Raw genomic sequence first — 22,426 nt, forward strand, 5'->3', positions numbered from 1 at the left:
CAAACTGATATATATATATATATATATATATATATATATACAGTGGGGCAAAAAAATATTTAGTCAGTCAGCAATAGTGCAAGTTCCACCACTTAAAAAGATGAGAGGCGTCTGTAATTTACATCATAGGTAGACCTCAACTATGGGAGACAAACTGAGAAAAAAAAATCCAGAAAATCACATTGTCTGTTTTTTTTTCCTTCTATTTGCATATTATGGTGGAAAATAAGTATTTGGTCAGAAACAAAATTTTATCTCAATACTTTGTGATATATCCTTTGTTGGCAATGACAGAGGTCAAACGTTTTCTGTAAGTCTTCACAAGGTTACCACACACTGTTGTTGGTATGTTGGCCCATTCCTCCATGCAGATCTCCACTAGAGCAGTGATGTTTTTGGCTTTTCGCTTGGCAACACAGACTTTCAACTCCCTCCAAAGGTTTTCTATAGGGTTGAGATCTGGAGACTGGCTAGGCCACTCCAGGACCTTGAAATGCTTCTTACGAAGCCACTCCTTCGTTGCCCTGGCGGTGTGCTTTGGATCATTGTCATGTTGAAAGACCCAGCCACGTTTCATCATCAATGCCCTTGCTGATGGAAGGAGGTTTGCACTCAAAATCTCACGATACATGGCCCCATTCTTTCTTTCATGTACCCGGATCAGTCGTCCTGGCCCCTTTGCAGAGAAACAGCCCCAAAGCATGATGTTTCCACCACCATGCTTTACAGTAGGTATGGTGTTTGATGGATGCAACTCAGTATTCTTTTTCCTCCAAACACGACAAGTTGTGTTTCTACCAAACAGTTCCAGTTTGGTTTCATCAGACCATAGGACATTCTCCCAAAACTCCTCTGGATCATCCAAATGCTCTCTAGCAAACTTCAGATGGGCCCGGACATGTACAGGCTTAAGCAGTGGGACACGTCTGGCACTGCAGGATCTGAGTCCATGGTGGCGTAGTGTGTTACTTATGGTAGGCCTTGTTACATTGGTCCCAGCTCTCTGCAGTTCATTCACTAGGTCCCCCCGCGTGGTTCTGGGATTTTTGCTCACCGTTCTTGTGATCATTCTGACCCCACGGGGTGGGATTTTGCGTGGAGCACCAGATCGAGGGAGATTATCAGTGGTCTTGTATGTCTTCCATTTTCTAATTATTGCTCCCACAGTTGATTTCTTCACTCCAAGCTGGTTGGCTATTGCAGATTCAGTCTTCCCAGCCTGGTGCAGGGCTACAATTTTGTTTCTGGTGTCCTTTGACAGCTCTTTGGTCTTCACCATAGAGTTTGGAGTCAGACTGTTTGAGGGTGTGCACAGGTCTCTTTTTATACTGATAACAAGTTTAAACAGGTGCCATTACTACAGGTAATGAGTGGAGGAAAGAGGAGACTCTTAAAGAAGAAGTTACAGGTCTGTGAGAGCCAGAAATCTTGATTGCTTGTTTCTGACCAAATACTTATTTTCCACCATAATATGCAAATAAAAGGAAAAAAAAACAGACAATGTGATTTTCTGGATTTTTTTTTCTCAGTTTGTCTCCCATAGTTGAGGTCTACCTATGATGTAAATTACAGACGCCTCTCATCTTTTTAAGTGGTGGAACTTGCACTATTGCTGACTGACTAAATACTTTTTTGCCCCACTATATATATATATATGTATATATGAAACCCCATTTACAAAGTAAATTACACTTACCATAGAATTTTTTATCATCTATGAAATGAATGAGAAAAAAATGTATTTCAGTACATAACTAAATCTGAATAAATAGACAGGAGGTACAAAGTTTCTGTTTTACGCTTATTCTAAGTAGGCATTGTCTTTATAGTTGTGCTCAAAAGTTTACATACTCCGGCAGAAATTTTGCTTTCTTGGCCTTTTTTCAGAGAATATGAACGATAACACCAAAACTTTTTCTTCACTCATGGTTAGTGGTTTGGTGAAGCCATTTATTGTCAATCTACTGTGTTTTCTCTTTTTAAATAATAATGACAACACAAAACATCCAATTGACCCTGATCAAAAGTTCACATACACCATTTATTAATACCATGTTTTGCCCCCTCTAACATCAGTGACAGCTTGAAGTCTTTTGTGGTAGTTGTGGATGAGGTTCTTTATTTTCTCAGATGGTAAAGCTGCCCACTCTTTTTGGCAAAAGCCTCCAGCTCCTGTAATTCCTGGACTGTCTAACATGAACTGTGCGCTTGAGATCTTCCCAGAGAGGCTCAATGATATTGAGGTCAGGAGACTGAGATGGCCACTCCTGAACCTTCACTTTGTTCTGCTGTAGCCAATGACAGGTCGACTTGGCCTTGTGTTTTGGATCATTGTCATGTTGGAACATCCAAGTACGTCCCATGCACAGCTTCCGGGCTGATGAGTAGAAATTTGCCTCCAATGTTTGCTGATAATGCGCTGCATTCATCTTTCCTTCAACTTTGACCAAGTTTCTTGTGCCTTTGTAGATCACACATTCTCAAAACATCAGCGATCTACCTCCATGTTTTACAGTAGGAATGGTGTTCCTTTCATCATAGGCCATGTTGACCTCTCTCCAAATGTAACGTTTAAGGTTGTGGCCAAAAAGTTCAATTTTGGTCTCATCACTGGAAATTACCTTGTACCAGAAGTTTTAAGGCTTGTCTCTGTGCTGTTTTGCGTATTGTACACAAGATATTTTGTCACATTTGTGCAGTAATGGCTTTCTTCTGGCGACTCGCCCATGCAGCCCATTTTTCTTCAATTGCCTCCTTATTGTGCATCTTGAAACAGCCACACCACTAGTTTTCAGAGAGTCATGCATTTCAGCTGATGTTATCTGTGGGTTTTTTTTTGCATCCTGGACAATTTTAATGGTAGTTGTGGATGACATTTTTGTTGGTCTACCTGATCGTGGTTTTGTTTTTACAGAGCCCCTGATTCTCCATTTGTTAATCAGAGTTTAAACGCTGCTGACTGGCATTATCAATTCCTTTGATAGAAGTTTTTCCTTGATGGAAAAACTACAGCTTGAGGACAATGGCAGAGCGTAGCTGCAAGCAAGCACCGTAAACACACCGAGTTAAACGTCACTCGGTGTGGACAGAGTGCAACGAGCCTGACTCTGTTACTCCACAGAGCAGTTCAAAAACTGAGAGCACTCTAAGCTATGCCTTGATAGACATCACAGGATCATAGAGGAATTCATGCTAGTTGGGGTCCTTATAACTCTCCCCCCACTATGCTGGTGATTGTATATGCTCTAACACATGATGGCTTTTGAGCACTGTGCCTGAGTATGCCCGCTGCAGATGATAAGTTCAAGTGGGAGTTCCCACTCTACCCTGCCTGTCTAGAAATGCACTCGTGGTGCTATAAGCGGCACACATGCATGCAGGGTGGTAACTGTCCCACCTACACACACAGCAAATATGCATGATCGTAGTGCACCGATGGGTGCACCAAAGATCCTTTTATAGACTGTACCAATCAGACAGGACCTTGCTCGCAGGCCAATCCGGAGCCGGCACAGGACTTGAGCAGCTGACGACCGACCACCAATGAGAGGTTGCCACCTCACGAGCATGCTCAGTAGAGCGAATCTTGGACTTAGTTTCAGGACTGACTGCTTGTTGCTGTCTATTGTTAGTTACCATAGCTGAACCTGAAGAGGCAGTGGTATCAATGTGCACAGCCCGAGTCTGAGCAAGATGCTGAGACCGATGTCTTTACTGAGCAGCATCTACTGCAGTCGAGACTGAATGGGAGACTGTAGGAGAAGACAAGGCTTGGGATCCATCTTGTGCAGAGGGAGAATCCCGGCGCCTAACACCTTCATTTAAAAACTGCATTTTCTCTTTACTTGTGTAATCTTTTTCAAATATTTAAATTTTTTTGCTGATCTGAAACATTTATGTGTGATAAACAAAAGAATAGGAAATTAGGAAGGAGGCAAGCACTTTTTCACCAAACTGCATTCCTGGCTATGTGAAGCTAGCACAAACTAGAGCCAGCGTCGAGGACAAACACGTTAGAACCCAAAAACCAAACAGGGGTGCACGTGCCTGTGGCACTGGACTTTATTCATGTCTTCCCTGCTGCGATCTGGAGGTGAGCAATTTTCATGTGTGCCGTATTTGGACAATAAAGGACATGTTATTCAATTTGTCTGAATCACTGTTTCAGTAAATTTACTGTCGGAAACGCCGCAGCTTTACAGCTCCCACAACCTGATATACAGTATATGAAACTTCACTTACAAATAGTATTATACTTACCATAGGTTTTTTCATCATCTATGAAATGAATAAGAAAAAAAAAAAAATTTCAATATATAACAGAATATAAATAATTACACAGAAGGTACAAATTTCTGTTTTCCCTTACGTCCCTCCGGACAGCACCATGGAGGACGTCCTTCCTTGCCCTATAGTGGGACAGGATCAGAGAGAGGTTAAAAGGCCCCTCCCACCTCCACCCTCCAGTGTTTTTCCTGTCCCGGCAGGGGACGGTTGTACGAGAGGTTGCTTTTAGAGCGAAGATAGCCTGTGGACATTTATGGCTTTCCATTCCCCTGGCAGGCGGTCTGTGGCTGATTCCTCTCTGGGAGAGGTCCCTCAGCCGTCATTTGCTGTACCAGACGGGATTGGGGGTCTCAGCCCTCTCTTACCCCCTGTCAAGTGGACCGTAGCTGACACCTCTTGGAGAAGTTCCTCAGCCAGCCTGCATGATGGGCTCAGGGGGATCGTGCGGCGCGTCCAATCCTTCCCCCTGTCAAGGGGCTCAGGGCCGACACTCCCCAGTGAGGAGTCCCTCTGCCCCAGAGACCAGTCGAGCGGACGTGCTCCTGGGTTGAGCCGCTCCTCCCGGTGGGAGGCTCTCGGCTTGGACGCCGGCCGGCAAAACATTGCTAATTCCGGAAAACATGCGGTGGAGAAGGCCGTCGCGCCTCCGGCAACGTCAGCATATGGTTGGCGTGCGTTCCACGGCAGAGCACGGAAGTGCAGAACAAGACAGGCAACAGCCTAGTTTCTTGGATCTCGTGGGGCACAGAAAAGGAAATCACTGGCAGTAATACAACATTCCTGACCGAACGCCACTTCCCTCCATGGTAGGCTCGGCATTACCAGCTCCCCCTGTCTTTCTAGCAGGTGTGGAGCCAGCACAGGTGAGTGCACGCTGGAATGTTGTGTTCAGGGCCTGGCCTCTGGGTTGATTCTAGCCTCATGCCTTGGTGCCAAAACTGGGCCTAGAGCCTCGTGCTGAGATGTGCTTCACATATAAGCAGCTAGGCCTTGGACCTCTAGGCTATAGTAAGGCCATTTGTCCAAGCTACATCTCATAATGGGACCTCAGTTAGTTGCAGACCAGGTCTGCACAGAGCCTTATGGCTGGACACATGATATAATGCAGCACATGGTCTCCAGGGAGACTGCTCTCCACCTGAGTCTCATTAATTAGCTCCTTCAGGTGGAGCTGGTCTGACAATTGAGATATACTATTCAGAGTGGAGGTTTATCCGGATCCCTGATTGCTCTCTTGGAGGTAGCTGGGGACCTGGCCTCTTGTTTGGCACCTTCAAGCAGGGCCGTAGTCTGGGCATCATATTACATCATAGGGGAATCGTTTTGTCTCTGTGCATCGTATCGCCGCTGAACATCGTATCGCTGATCATCATATTGCCGTGTACGATATATGGCCACTGTGCATGATATATGGCCGCTGTGCACGATATATGGCCACTGTGCACGATGTATGGCCGCTGTGCACGGTATATGGCCGCTGTGCACGGTATATGGCCGCTGCGCACGGTATATGGCCGCTGCGCACGGTATATGGCCGCTGCGCACGGTATATGGCCGCTGCGCACGATATTTGGCCGCTGCACACGATATTTGGCTGCTGCGCACGATATATGGCCGCTGCGCACGATATATGGCCGCTTCGCACGATATATTGCCGCCGTGCGCCATACTGCCGCTGTGCATCATACGGCCGCTGTGCATCATACTGCATCATTTGGCATCATTGTGCATCATATTGCATCATTGTGCTTCATATTGCATCACTGTGCTTCATATTGCATCACTGTGCATCATATTGCATCATTGTGCATCATATTGCATCATATTGCATCACTGTGCTTCATATTGCATCATATTGCATCATTGTGCTTCATATCGCATCATTGTGCATCATTGTGCTTCATATTGCATCATTGTGCTTCATATTGCATCACTGTGCTTCATATTGCATCATTGTGCATCATTGTGCATCATATTGCATCATTGTGCATCATATTGCATCACTGTGCTTCATATTGCATCACTGTGCTTCATATTGCATCACTGTGCATCATATTGCATCATATTGCATCATTGTGCATCATATTGCATCATTGTGCTTCATATTGCATCATATCGCATCATTGTGCTTCATATCGCATCATTGTGCATCATTGTGCTTCATATTGCATCATTGTGCTTCATATTACATCATTGTCCCTCATATTGCATCATTGTGCCTCATATTGCATCATTGCGCTTCATATTGCATCATTGTGCTTCAGGTTGCATCATTGTGCTTCATGGTACCTCTGTGCATCATATGGCGTCATAGTACTTTGGTACATCATACGTCATCATATGGCTTCATAGTGCCTTTGTACATCATGTGGCTTCATAGTTCCCTTGTGCATCAGACTGCATCATGCGGCTGCATAGTGCCTCTGTTCACCATGCGGCATCATGGGGCCTCTATGCAGCGTATTCCACTATGTGGCTTCATAGTGCCTTTGTGCTGCATCATAGAGCTCTATAGTGTCTGTGCTTCATACTGCATCATATAGCTTCATAGTCCCTTGGTGCATCATATTGCATCATAAGCCTTCATAGTGGCTCTATGCATCATATTGCTTCATAGCGCCCCATAGTGTCTTGGCACATCATATTGCGTCATGGCGCTCCTGTACAGCATAAGTCTTCTGTGCATCATATGGTGTCATAAGGCTTTGATACCCCTGCGCCTTAGGGGGTCATTTATGGGTCCTAATACCTCTGTGCTTCATAGTACCTCGGGTGCTGTGGCTTTGTGCCTCTGGCTTAGACCTTCTGACTTGGGCATTTTTGTGGGCCACACCTTGTATGGTCGGCCTACCACTTCACTTTTTGTCTCAGGCCCCAACTCTGGTCTTTGTGTTTCAGGCCCAGACCCAGTTTCTGTTGCTTCATTCTTGGCAACTGGACTTAGCCAGACGAACAGTTATGCTTGAATTGGCCTAGTAACTTAGCATTTCTTCTATTTGGAACAGAGCTCTCAAGTGAGTTACTGTCTTGAGGGCTAAAGGCAGGTCCCTCTCATAGTTAGCTTTTAAAGGGAGACATACGTCTCTGGGGTTCATCCTTTAAGTGGACATATTCTGGGTGCAGAAAATCCCATAAGGTGGGAGAAAACAATTCTTCCCGACTCCACATAGAGCAGTCGGACTAGTTTCCTTGATAGACACCCGGTAGACAGATTCTTGTCCCATAAATCCGTTGTATTATGTTTACCAGGGGTGGCATCACTACTTTTTGTACCTGGTGGTGATTCAGCAGCTCTGCATCAGGGGGCAGAGGATCCCATACTCGCTGGTCTTACGGGAGTCAGGGCTCCAAAGTTAAAGAAGCTGTATCCATGACTCTTGCAGTCGAGAACCCATAGTCCATCTGCCTCGCAGTAGTCAATCCCCTCTGCGATCGGAGGAAACTTACCTCCCTCTAGTTAGTGTGGTTCCTCCCACCATAGCAGTCAGGGGTATAAATATCTCTAAGAAGATTGCCTTTTAGGATATAACATATAAATAAGTTGACACATTTGCAGTGTCTGGGCTAATGACTTGTATAGAAGCGCACACACACACTTACTCTCCTCAGTTCCAAAGTCCAGACTCCCTGTGTCTAACATCAGTAAAACAGGGGTGAGGATCCACACTTCCCTTTCAATGCTTCTAATGAAAAGCCAATGTTGGTAGTGGCAGGAGAGGTTACCTGCCAGATGGAGTATTTCCTTAGTCTTAAATAATATCGAACCCTTTCTTGAGGTTTAGACACGTAAAGGATTCAGAATACACATGATCTCCTGGATGAGTAAGGTACATACGTCTCAATGCTCCGCTATTTTCCATGTACTGTTATTGCTCTGATCTTCCAGCGGAGCAGGGTCTCTGGCCTGCAGGTTTCCTTGTAGTATGGTAAGGTGGTCTCCAGCCAAGGTTTAAGCCGAGCCCAGGAGGACCGACGAAGGAACTATCCTGTGTTATAGCACATACAGCGAATTAATGGTCTGTACAGTCCTCTTTGTATTATGGCTGTGGTTATCACCATACCTTTTGCTTGGCAATAAGGTTTTAAACCTATTCGGTGACTGCAGTGTTCATAAGTATCTATCACAATAACTGTAATTCACTGTGGTTCATTAGTGGTATTGGGGTGCAACAGTTTGTTCCACTGCAAATCTTGTTTGCCACATTCATACTGAAATTGGCCATTACAGACATATATCAGACACTCACTATGGTGATCACCTTTGTAGATCCCTTTCGATATCTATATTCTCATCTTATAGATAATTTCTAGATCTAGCCTGGTTCTTAACTAGAACTTTGATCCGGGGGCTTCTGTACCCACCCTTAGACCTTTGCTTTGGTATTCTCCATGGTGCTGTCCGGAGGGACGTAAGGGAAAAAGGGAATTAGACCTACCGGTAATTCTGTTTCCTGTAGTCCCTCAGGACAGCACCCTTAGTTCCCTCCCTTATGTTTGTCTTTAGGCCTGCATGGGATCGATCGGCAGATTGTTCATCCATCAGGTCCCCTGACGAAGCTACCTTGCGGTAGCGACACGCGTCGGGCAGGGCACTCCACAAGCTCCCCCATATGTAAGAGGGTTATTAGGATATTCTGGGCAACTGTATTTTTTGCATTTTCTGCAGAGCGCGTTTTGTGTGTCTATTTCTTACATGGCACAATTTGCTCTCTTCTACTTTGGTTTTACTTCCACCTGTCCTTGTATGTTTACTTATATTGCTGCAGCAGTATTGTTGGACATGTTGTGAGTCCATGGATAACCAACAGTTTGTTATTAGTGGCATGTATTGAACTATGTATTTTCTGAATCATTGTTATCGATTATCTTTGTTATACACTGCTCTCTTCAGATTATTTGCATTATTGCCCAATTATTTTTGCTCTATGGGGGATGCTTCTTTGGCTTTATTAGGAGCCTTGTGTATGATTTGTCATGTTTTATGACTTTTAACTGTTTTTATTGTGTGTTGTCAATGGTTGTCTAAATAAAAATTATCATTATCTTTGGTGATCCCTGTTTTTTTGGTCAGTAGCTTGGTCAGTAGCTTTTCTACATGTATATAGTTCATCCATCAGGTCATCGTGGCTCGAGATTGGGATGGAGCCGCTAAAGGGTCTTACATACGCGTTTGTAAGGGCGTGTTTAGACCATTTCCATCCATCCTCGGTGGTACTTTGAAAAAACGGTGGAGGTGGGAGGGGCCTTTTAAACTCTCTCTGATCCTCTACCACTATAGGGCAAGGAAGGACGTCCTCCATGGTGCTGTCCTGAGGGACTACAGGAAACAGAATTACCGGTAGGTCTAATTCCCTTTTTACTCATCCTTGGCAGACATAGTCTATATTTATAGAAATCAGCAGTAAATGATAGAACAGCCAGATTGTGCAACAGGGTGGCTGACTGATCATGCCTGAACCCATGTGCCAAAATGGCTCCAAAGGAGGCTGCTGAAAATATAACCTATGTTCAGGGCCGGTTTTAGATATAGTGGGCAAAAGTTTAAAGTGGGGCCTCAAATACTAACATATTGCACCGTCATACAGAAACATTAAGGTTGTATTTACATGTGCTGACTTCAGGCCGTTAAATGAGCATGATTGACATTATTGAAGTCGTTTGACGTTTGTATCCCTGCCTCTTTACACCGGCGGAGGAAGAATGATGGGCACAGAACAATCACTGGTAGATCAATCTGTCACCATACAGTATCATGTTATCAGCATCATATCTTCAGTTTTTACTGGATGATGTGCAGCTGAGAACAATGATTTTTATTCTAGCATATACTATCTAACCACTCAATGAATAGGCAACATTTTACTCATTTAGTATAATGCATCCCATAGTCCTCCATATAGTATTTTGCACACCCCATACTCCTCCACATAGTATAATGCGCCCCATAATCTTCCATATAGTTAAATACACTTCCCATGTTCCTCCATATAGTATGATGCACACCCCATTGTCCTCCATATAGTATAATGCACTTCTCCATAGTCCTCCATATTGTATAATACAGTCATATAGTATTATACACTTACCATAGTTCTCAATGTAGTAAAATGCATCCCATAGTCCTCCATAGCGTATAATGCACCCCCTTAGTCCTTAATGTAGTATAATGCTCACCCCATAGTTCTCCATATAGTATAATGCTCTCCCCATAGTCCTCCATTTAGTATAATACACTCCCCATAGTCCTAAATATAGTTTAATGCATCCCATAGTCCTCCATATTGTATAATGCAACACTCATAGTCCTCCATATATTACAATGTATTCCCCATAGTCCTCCATGCAGTGCAATACATTCCCCATTGTCCTACATACATAATGCACTCCCCATAGTCCGTGATATAATATGATGCAGCCCAATATAGTACACATAGTATAATTTATTGCCCATAGTCCTTGATAGAGTATAACACAGCCCCCATATAGTACATACAATGTAATACACAGCTTATAGTTCTTGATAGAGTATAATGCTGCCCCCATTTAGATTAATACAGCCCCGATATAGCATAATGCATTCCCCATACTCCTCGATAAAGTAAAATGCAGCCCCCATAGAGCATTGTGCAGCTCTCAGACTATAATGCAGCCCCCACAGAATATAATGCAGCTCTCAAATAGTAAGTATAGTATAGAAAACACCCAATAGTCCTCCAGTATTATGGCCACCGCATACTCAGTGTTATATATACAGAATAAACAATGATCACCTCTCATTGTTCCCCCGCTGCTCTGTTCTCTTTCAACTGTATTGATATCTATGATGCAGGGAATTGAATGTAGGGAGTGGAGGCTCAAGGCAAATGAACAGTTCACCTGTCCCTAATGCCGGCCCTGCCCCTGTTGGCAATGAATTGAGCGGCTGCATCATCCTTTTGTTTAAATATTGCAATATTGGAAAGAATAATGTATCCATGATCCTTCTTTGTCTAACTCTTGAATTTTTCAGCAACTAGATAGACTTCTTCATCCCCAGACTCCATTCATTGCGTAGCCTCTTTTTCTCAGCCCCCTCATAATATTACCATTTTTATTGTTTCTTTGAAGGCAACCTGTCACCTCAAGTAATAAAACTTACATGCAGCTGCAATGGTAATCTGTAGTTAAATAGCGTTTAAACCCTATATCGATTGTTTAATGGAGCAGGAGCTACAGGCACACTGTAAAGCCGCTAGAGCAACATGCAGGGGTTCAAAAGAAAGAAAACTTGTCTTTTGCTTTCTATTTATGCCCTCCAAATTCTGATATATATGAAACCACATATACAAAGAGGATTAAAATTACCATAGTTTTTTTTTTATCATCCATGAAATGAATGAGAAAAAAATACATTTAAAAAAATAACAGAATGTCAATAAATAGAGAGGAGAGACAAATTTTCTATTTGCATTGTAGGCATAGCTCATATTTAAAGGGCTGAGCAGTAAATGACAGAACATTCAGACTGTGCACCAGGATGGCGTACTGATCATGCCTGAACCCATGTTCCACTATGGCTCCAATGGAGGATGCTGAAAATATATTCAACGTTGGCATTTAATCGAGTGGCTGCATCATCCTCTTGTTTAACTATTGCCTAAAATTATGCTTGCATGATCCTTTTTTGTGTAACTCTTGAAGTCTTTCTCAGCAACTAGATGGCCTCTATAATCATCAGGTTCCATTCATTCACTAGCCTCTATATCACAGCCCAAAAATGTATTTCCATTATTATTGTTACTTTGAAGGCAACCTATCACCTCAAGGAATACAACTTACATACAGCTATAGAGGTAATCTGCAGGTAAATAGAGTTTAAACCCTATACAATTGGCTTACTGGGGCAGCAGCTACATGGAGAATAGTAAGTTTTATTCTCTCTTTAGCCACTCACTTCTAGTCATCTCGGCGGTGCAAGAAATGGTTACAGTCATCTCTCACTAAACATTATGCACACTGTAAAGCCGCAAAAGCAAAGAGCAGGCGATTTAAAAGAGAGAAAAGTTGGGTTTTGCCATCCTATTTATGACCCCACAACTTGTTATATGTTGATCACCATTTATAATAAAGATTATACTTACTATAGGTTTTTTCATCATCTATGAAACGAAGGAGGAAAATATATATTTCAATACATAACAGAATGTGAATAATTAGACAGGAGGTACAAAACTTTTGCTTTACTCTCATGCTCAGTAAGATAGTCTATATTTTCAGGGTTGATCAGTAAATGACAGAACAGTCAGACTGTGCACCACGATGAACCTGAACCCATGTGCCACTATGGCTCCAACTGGAGGCTGATGAAAATATATCCTATGTTGGCAATTAATTAAGCGGCTGCAACATCCCCTTGTTTGTATACTGTCTGGAACTATTTATCCATGACCCTTCTTTGTCTAACTCTTGAAGTTTTCCTCAGCAACTAGATGGCCTCTATCATCCTCAGGTTCCATTCATTCCCTACCCTCTATTTCACAATCCAAAAATATGCTACCATTATTATTATTATTACTTTGAAGAGAACGTGTCACTCTGAGAAATACAGCTACAGTGGTAATCTGCAGGTAAATATCATTTACACCCTGTACAAGCGGCATTCTGGAGCAGCAACTACTGGGAGAAAGTTAAGTTTTATTCTCCTTATAGCCACTCACTTCTAGTTAACATTGTGGTGCAGGGAATATTTACAGTAATCGCTCACTAAATATTATGCGCACTATAAAGCTGCGATAGCAACGAGCAAGAGGATCAAAATAGAGAAAAATTGGTTTTCGTCATCCTATTTATGCTCCCACTACCTGATATATATGAAAACCCATTTACAAAGTGGATTGCACTTACCATAGGTTTTTCCATAATCTATGAAATGAATGAGAAAATTTCAATGCATAACTGAATGTGAATAATTAGACAGGAGGTAAAAGTTGTTTTTGTTTTGCTCTCATGTTGGATAGGCATAGTCTATATTTACAGAGCTGAGCATTAAATAGTAGAACAGTCACACTGTGCACCAGAATGGCTTATTGATCTTGCCAGAATACATGTGCCACTATGGTTCCAAGGGAAGCTCCTGAAAATGTATCCAACATTGGCAAGGAATTGAGTGGCTGCATCATCCACTTGTTTAAAGGGAATCTGTCACCCCTTTTTTCGAATATGAGCTGACGGCACCAACATCAGGGGCTTATCTACAGCATTCTGTAATGCTGTAGATAAGCCCCTGATGTAACCTGAAAGATAAGAAAAAAGAGTTAGATTATACTCACCGGGGGGCGGTCTGGTCCGATGGCTGTCGCGGTCCGGTCTGGTGCCTCCCATCTTCATACGATGCTGTCCTCTTCTTTCCTTCCTGTCGTGACTCCTGCGCAGGCAAATTGCTCTGCCCTGTTGAGAGCAGAGCAGAGTCCTGCAGTGCGCAGGCACCGGGAGAGGTCCTGCACACTGCAGTATTCTGCTCTGCCCTCAACAGGGCAGAGCAGTGTGCCTGCGCAGTAGCCACGACAGGCAGCAAAGAAGAGAGCGTCACAGTTAGAAGATGGGAGGCGACGGACGGGACCACAATACCCATCGGACCGGACCGCCCTCCCGGTGAGTATAATCTAACTCTTTTTTCTTATCTTACAGGTTACATGGGGGCTTATCTACAGCATTACAGAATGCTGTAGATAAGCCCCTGATGTCGGTGCCGGCAGCTCATATTCGAAAAAAGGGGTGACAGATTCAATTTAAAGGGAATATCCGTGACTTTAAAAAAAGTGCCTAAGCATAAACAGGCATGTAGTTGCTACCTAACTGCCTGTTGTGCCCTGTGCCATTTTTCAACAGAGCGGCAGTTTGTCTTCCTGTTGACAGGGCGTGACTGGCGTGACTTGACAGCTGGCTTCCCCAGTTAGGCAGCAGAGAGCCAGCTGTCAATCAGCATGATGCCAGTAGTCACGCCATGTCAACAAGAAGTGAAACTGTTCTGTTGACAGGAAGCAGCTGGATCTCTGACAGGAACGGTCAATGATTGTTGTTGGGTACAACAAACAGGTAGTTGCCTGTGTTAGCAATTACAGACCTATTTATCAGCTCCTTTCTGCCATCGGACGGAATAGTACGTCCGATGGCAGTTTTCCCTGCTTTATAGTGGGCTCCGGCAGTGAGCCCGCATCAAAACCGGGACATGTCAGCCGTTGAACATCGGGGTCATCGGCGTGTCGGCATAACAACCATAGGTCTCCTTGAGACCTCTATGGTTGTCGATGCTGGATTGCTACGAGCACCACCCTGTGGTCGGCACTCATAGCAATGCAGTAACTCTGCTACATAGAGGTGATCTGAGCATTACCTCTATGTAGCAGAGCCTATCACGCTATGGCAGCTTCTATCCTCCCATGGTTTTTAAAAATATCTAAAAAAACAATCAAATCGCCCCCTTTTTGTCCCAATCATAATAAAACAATAAAAAAAATCAAGCCTACACATATTTGGTATCGACGCATTCAGAATAGCCAGATCAACATAAAAAAGGATTAACCTGATCGCTAAACAGCGTAGCAAGAAAAAAAATCAAAATGACAGAATTACGTTTTTTTTGGTCACTGCGACATTGCTTTAAAATGCAATAACGGCCGATCACATCTGCACAAAACTGATATCCTTAAAGACATCAGCTCGGTGAGCAAAAAATAAGCCCTTTTAAAACCCAAGATCACGAAAAATGGAGACGCTACGGGTCTCGGAAAATTGCGCTTTTTTTTTTTTTAATGGTAGGTCAGTTTTAGCATTTAGTGAACCTAGAAAAAAAGCCAAGTGTGGGATTGCATTTTTTTTTTCAATTGCACCGCACTTGGAATTTTTTACCCATTTCCGAATACAAGACATGGTCCCGCAAAAAATAAGTCCTCACGGCCATATTGACGGAAAAATAAAAAAGTTATGGCTTTGGAAAGAAGGGGAGCGAAAAATGAAAACGCAAAACCGAAAAAAGCTCTGGTCATTAATGAGTTAAAGTCCCGGTTATCCCCTTTAAAGATTGCCTGGAATTTTGTATTTATGATCCTTGTTCTCCTAACTCTTGATGTTTTTCTCAGCACCAAGATGAATGTCCATCATCCTCATGCTCCAGTCATTTCCTAGCCTCTATTTCATAGCCCAAAAATGAATTACCATTATTATTGTTACTTTGAAGTCAACCTGCCAGCTCAAGAAATGCAACCTTCATGCAGCTCCAGTAGTATTCTGCAGGTAGATCATTTAAATCCAGTATACTAATGTTACTCGGGCAGTGGCTACAGTGAGAAACAGATATTTTATTCTCCTTTCAGTTGCTAACCTTTACTTATCTGGGCTGTGCAAGAAATGCTTACTGTCGCCATTCAGTGTAATGGTCCTTGGAACTTTCATTGACAGCCTGCTTTGTGTCACACCGGTGTCTTGTATGCCTTCTCATCACGGCCCTACTCACTGTATTCACTGATTTGCTTCCACAGCATCAGACATTCACCTGAGCTGTCATGTGCTCATTGCCAACTCTTCTTCTACAGAGTTTCCACCTGGCTTTTGGGAGGCATGGCTAGATGGCTAGATCCTTCAGGAATTTAACCCTTCTGTTTTTACTGCAAGATTTGCCTTCCGCAGCCTATTCCTAGTCAGCAGGGGGGTTATTAGGGAGCTTTTCCCACCATTCCTTGCCCGATGGTTCCCAGTGTCTTGTCTCTGGATCCTGTGGGTGAATGTTTGTTCTGTCTGTCCTGCTATTGTCTGACCACATATTTGCCTTCGTCCACCTGTACTTCATACCCTTTGAAAACAGAACTTTCCTATAAGATGAGTTGCAGGGTTATGCCATCTGCTTGCCTGAAGAGTCTCAGGCAAGCAGATGGTGTGTCTGTGACAGATAGGCAACTAGCAATTGCCCTATGCATTTAGAATGCATTTTGGCAGTGTGAACAGCAGTAGTTTTTACGACTAAGGCCTCTTTCACACTTCAGTTTTTTGAGTCAGTTACAATCCACCAAAAAGGCAGAGAAGCGGATCCGTTCTTAACTGATGTGAACGGATGCCACAGGATCCATTTTTTGACGGATCCGCAAAATGAGGAAATTTAAAGGAACCGCTGGCCGGGAAAAGAGAGAGAGAGAGAATTTTTTTTTGTCCGGCACCCAGACAGAATTTCGGGTTAAATCAGTGTCTGGAGGATACGCCGGCCAAAAAAACGTTGCAAGCTCCGTTTGGAAATCTTTGAGCATGTTAACGGACAGCAACATTATGGCGGATCCTCACAAAAATGGATGCAACGGACGGCAAACCGTAAAAATCTGCCAATAATGGAAGTCAATGGGGAAAAAAACGGATCCGCAAAAAAAAATTGCGGATCCGTTTTTTTCAAAACCTGGCGGATTTTGACTGATTGTAAAAAACGGAAGTGTGAAAGAGGAATAATACATTTTTTATTCTGTACTAGTCTACTGTCCATACCTGGGATAACACTATTTTAGGAGTACTACTTGTTTTTACAGGACGTCATACCACTTGACCTTAACTTTATTTTTACAAGTTTTCTATTGTACCATTTAAAATTTGCTTTACAACCAACAGAAGCAAAGCTACAAATGCTTATCTTGTAGCAGTAATGCCTTGGAGCAATCACTTGCCGACACAATCTCTGCGTCCAACAGTAGAAATACTCTAGTTTCAGTTTGTAATGCCATTTGTTCAAGCCTTGGGCATCAAGCCCACATACATTGCTAAACTTGTTGAACTTTTAACAGTGTGTCTGACAATGTGTAGTAACAGACTCCTGTGCAAGCAGTCTCAGAATCACCTGTCCCTAAGAATATATCTACTTGTCACAGCTCTGAGGTGCTCTGCCCCGTGGCCCTTCTCTGTCTAACTGTTGATGTCTCTCTCAACATCTAGACAGACTCCACTAATCCTCAGATTCAAGTCATTCTCTAGCCTCAATGGCACGGCTCAACAATGTGATTTTACAATGTATTTATTACTTTATTTAGTAATTCTTATTACTTTTATTTCTATATGTTTCTTTTAAATGTTGGAAGTGCTCAATAGCGTAGTCTGAATGATGTGTTGAGATTAGTGATGGGTGAATGTGTTTGGATAAAGTGTTATCCGATCATGCTCGTGTGCTAGCCGGGAGACTTCGGCATGCTCCAAAAATATGTTCAAGTCCCGGCGGCTGCATGTTTCGTGGCTGTTAGACAGCCACAATACATGCAAGGATTGACTAACAAACAGGCAATCCATGCATGTGTTGTGGCTGTCTAACAGCAACAAGACATGCTGCCATGTGGACTCAAACATATTTTTCGAGGACGTCGAAGTCACTCGATCAGAACACGAGCGTGCTCAAATAACACCTTATTTGAGTACTTTCGCTCATCACTATTTGAGATAACTAATATTCTGGCTGTTTAACCTCTTGCATATTACTGTCAACTGTCAAAATGACAAGCAAGTGGTTAAAAAGAGAGACACAGTAGTTTTTGTCACCTTAGGGCTCATACTCACTTGCGAGAGACTCGCACGATTCTCGGGCGAGTCTCTTGCATGAAAACCTGGCACAGCCGCCGGCACTGGGACTGGAGCGTGCGGGTACATGTATTTCTATGCATTCGCAAGCTGCGGTCCCAGTGCCAGGTGTTCATGCGAGAGACTCGCATGAGAATCGTGAGAGTCTCTCACAAGTGAGTATGAGCCCTTATTAATGCCCCCGCAAACTTGTGTGGATAAAACCCTTCACTAAAATCTTAACATTTCAAAAAATAAATAATTAAAATAAACTTACCAATGGGTTTTATATAATCTGCAAAATTAACAAGAGAAAACATTTTAATGCATAACAGAATGTCAATAACTGGATATAAGGTACAACGTTTTGGTTTTGCCCTAATTCTTGGTAGGCATAGTCTCTATGATGATATACTTGTTGAGGCTTTTATGATGTGCCTGATAGAGTATAGTCATTGGCTCCATTGAAAGTGTTCATAGAATCACCAGTCTCTGCATATCTTAACTACACTCCTCAACTTTAAAATTGCAACACCAAGAAGGAAAAACCGGTAAAATTATGGAAATTGCAGGGTCGATAGATATGATAACGATACGGAAATTATCTGCAGCTGATATGGAACTAGTGATTTACAAAAATCACTCTATTCAGCTAGAAGGCTTGCTTTGTAGTGAACAATTCAGCAGTTTTAACTTTTTACACATACTGAATGATCTGTTATTAATTCCATGCTAGTCTGTGGTCCACAAGTACAATTACATCTTTAGGAGTAGCACTTAAACTGGTTTAAACAGCAGAAAGTTCAAGGTGATGAAAATTTGTTTTTATCACATTTATTTGGTGCTTTTTACATTGTACTTTGCTAGCAGAAGGAACATAATCACACATGTAATCCCCTTGAGTAATTCATATTTCAACTACAGCAAAAACTCTTCCACCAATGTTACTCTCCAATGGCATTTGTCCCCAGGCAACCAATTTTTATACAAAGCTAAACAGAAGGGTCTTTCAGATACACCTGACAGTATATACAGTGGGGCAAAAAAGTATTTAGTCAGTCAGCAATAGTGCAATTTCCACCACTTAAAAAGATGAGAGGCGTCTGTAATTTACATCATAGGTAGACCTCAACTATGGGAGACAAACTGAGAAAAAAAAATCCAGAAAATCACATTGTCTGTTTTTGTTTCATTTTATTTGCATATTATGGTGAAAAATAAGTATTTGGTCAGAAACAAGCAATCAAGATTTCTGGCTCTCACAGACCTGTAACTTCTTCTTTAAGAGTCTCCTCTTTCCTCCACTCATTACCTGTAGTAATGGCACCTGTTTAAACTTGTTATCAGTATAAAAAGACACCTGTGCACACCCTCAAACAGTCTGACTCCAAACTCCACTATGGTGAAGACCAAAGAGCTGTCAAAGGACACCAGAAACAAAATTGTAGCCCTGCACCAGGCTGGGAAGACTGAATCTGCAATAGCCAACCAGCTTGGAGTGAAGAAATCAACTGTGGGAGCAATAATTAGAAAATGGAAGACATACAAGACCACTGATAATCTCCCTCGATCTGGTGCTCCACGCAAAATCCCACCCCGTGGGGTCAGAATGATCACAAGAACGGTGAGCAAAAATCCCAGAACCACGCGGGGGGACCTAGTGAATGAGCTGCAGAGAGCTGGGACCAATGTAACAAGGCCTACCACAAGTAACACACTACGCCACCATGGACTCAGATCCTGCAGTGCCAAACGTGTCCCACTGCTTAAGCCTGTACATGTCCGGGCCCGTCTGAAGTTTGCTAGAGAGCATTTGGATGATCCAGAGGAGTTTTGGGAGAATGTCCTATGGTCTGATGAAACCAAACTGGAACTGTTTGGTAGAAACACAACTTGTCGTGTTTGGAGGAAAAAGAATACTGAGTTGCATCCATCAAACACCATACCTACTGTAAAGCATGGTGGTGGAAACATCATGCTTTGGGGCTGTTTCTCTGCAAAGGGGCCAGGACGACTGATCCGGGTACATGAAAGAATGAATGGGGCCATGTATCGTGAGATTTTGAGTGCAAACCTCCTTCCATCAGCAAGGACATTGAAGATGAAACGTGGCTGGGTCTTTCAACATGACAATGATCCAAAGCACACCGCCAGGGCAACGAAGGAGTGGCTTCGTAAGAAGCATTTCAAGGTCCTGGAGTGGCCTAGCCAGTCTCCACATCTCAACCCTATAGAAAACCTTTGGAGGGAGTTGAAAGTCTGTGTTGCCAAGCGAAAAGCCAAAAACATCACTGCTCTAGAGGAGATCTGCATGGAGGAATGGGCCAACATACCAACAACAGTGTGTGGCAACCTTGTGAAGACTTACAGAAAACGTTTGACCTCTGTCATTGCCAACAAAGGATATATCACAAAGTATTGAGATGAAATTTTGTTTCTGACCAAATACTTATTTTCCACCATAATATGCAAATAAAATGAAACAAAAACAGACAATGTGATTTTCTGGATTTTTTTTTCTCAGTTTGTCTCCCATAGTTGGGGTCTACCAATGATGTAAATTACAGACGCCTCTCATCTTTTTAAGTGGTGGAACTTGCACTATTGCTGACTGACTAAATACTTTTTTACCCCACTGTGGCTACTATCTCCCTGACAGGCATTCTCAAATTCATCAGTCCTAGAGGATCAATCATCAAGAGACTACTTCATCCACATGATTTTTCCAACTCATGCTGTCTCTCTCGAGAAGCAGTTAGAAGACCTTCTCTTGCCCACAAGCTCCAGTTACTCTCTGACCTCTGTTCTACAGCCCAACAATAGCAAATTCAGTATATATGTATTATTATTATTACATAAATTACTATGCCACTTTACTAAATCTTTTAAGAGTTCAATAATGTAAACTTCTGAATGATTTCTGTAGATAACTACAATTTTAGTTATTTAAGTTCTCAGATATAAAGATTATTATTAATAATAATAAGCAAGAGGCTAAAAGGAAGAGAAGATGGCCTTTGATACCTTATTGGTGTCCACACAGCCTTATTCATACTAAATTTTATATTTACAATGAAAATTAAACTTACCATATGACTTCTCATCGCCTGGGAAAATAGTAGGGAAACATTTTTTAGTATATCAGAAACTGTAAATAACTATATGTGAGTCACAAATTTTGGCTGTTTCAGTATTTTTTTTTGCAGTCTATTACATCTTGTTGACCTCCTCCAATAGGCGTATATGGCCGAAAATTATGCACAGCAGAGGATACGGTGACTCCATCTACATGATTATAGTCATATGAATCCCATTTGGAGTTTGTTTGGATGTAAGCCCAGACAGGGCCAATGAACGTAGAAGAAAAGACTGTGTGGTAGCAACCTTACACTCACCCTTGGTAAGCACTGTCTCTTTATAGGGCAGAGTAGTTAATGAAGAACAGTTCAATAAATGTTACAGTTCTTAGTTCAGTACTGGTGGTTACACTGTGCCTTAATATGGCTGAATTATCTTGCCCAACCTATGTGTCACTTCGTGTCTAACAGAGGTTGACCACTTTGAAAGTATACCCTACCTTGGTGTTGTCTAGGCCACAGGCATCCAGGCCTCATGCAAACCTAAACATGTTGGAGGCCTGATTAATGCATCTGACAGTATCTAACCACTGTCTACCTGGTAAGCAGTCTCAAACTCAGCAGCCTTTGAGGATCTATCTCCAAGTGACACTACTGAGGATCTCTACGGAGGATTTCTAACTCATGCTATGTCTCCCAGCAGCTAGATGGACTCCACTTATCCTTAAGCTCCACTCATTCCCTTACCTCTATTTTGCAGCCCAACAATGTGCATTTCTGCATGTATTTATTTATAACTACTATTGAAGTTGCATAACTTGTTTAAGATCAAGATCAGCAGTGATAAAGACAAGCAAGATGCTAAAAAAAAGAATAAGATGGCAATTATCTCTCTATTGCTGCATCCACAGCCTCAAATATAATACATTTTAACACGTACAATTAGGATTAAACTTACCATTGGGCTTTTTGTTGTCTAGAAATTGAATAAAGAAAAACATTTTAATATATCACAGAATGTCAGTCCCCCCCCGTAATAAAGCATCAGCATAAAGGGGGGGGTCCCATGGTCACACAGACCGTAATTCCACTCATTTATATGTATTTTGGTGGTTTTTGTGTTCACCTCAGGTAAAGGTCAAAGTGATGTCAAGGTTTTTGCCTGGAGATAAGCAAAATGATGCTGATTGGTTATTTACATTCACTTTGGCGCCGTTTTACCGGGCCATGATTGGTGGATGGTTTGGTGGCAGTGTAATTTATGAGTATTTAAACCATTGCAGAGCGGTTTTCTCCTCAGTGAAGAAATTGTCTATGAAGAAAAGAAGATTCTCTTGACTTATGGACACTCTCCTTCAGCAGATAATGGCAAGGGCTGGCGAAGAGGGTGGTGTGGACTGGCTTAGGGGCTGTTTGGCTATGAAACCTATCGCTGCAGCCTCCATTACTACTCCCACTAACTCTGACCCGTGCTCACTGCCTCACCCTCCGCTACCACCAGCATC

The sequence above is a fragment of the Dendrobates tinctorius genome, unplaced genomic scaffold (genome assembly GCF_039654945.1).
Source record: "Dendrobates tinctorius isolate UK_male_01 unplaced genomic scaffold, ASM3965494v1 ptg000230l, whole genome shotgun sequence".
Classification (NCBI taxonomy): Eukaryota; Metazoa; Chordata; class Amphibia; order Anura; family Dendrobatidae; genus Dendrobates; species Dendrobates tinctorius.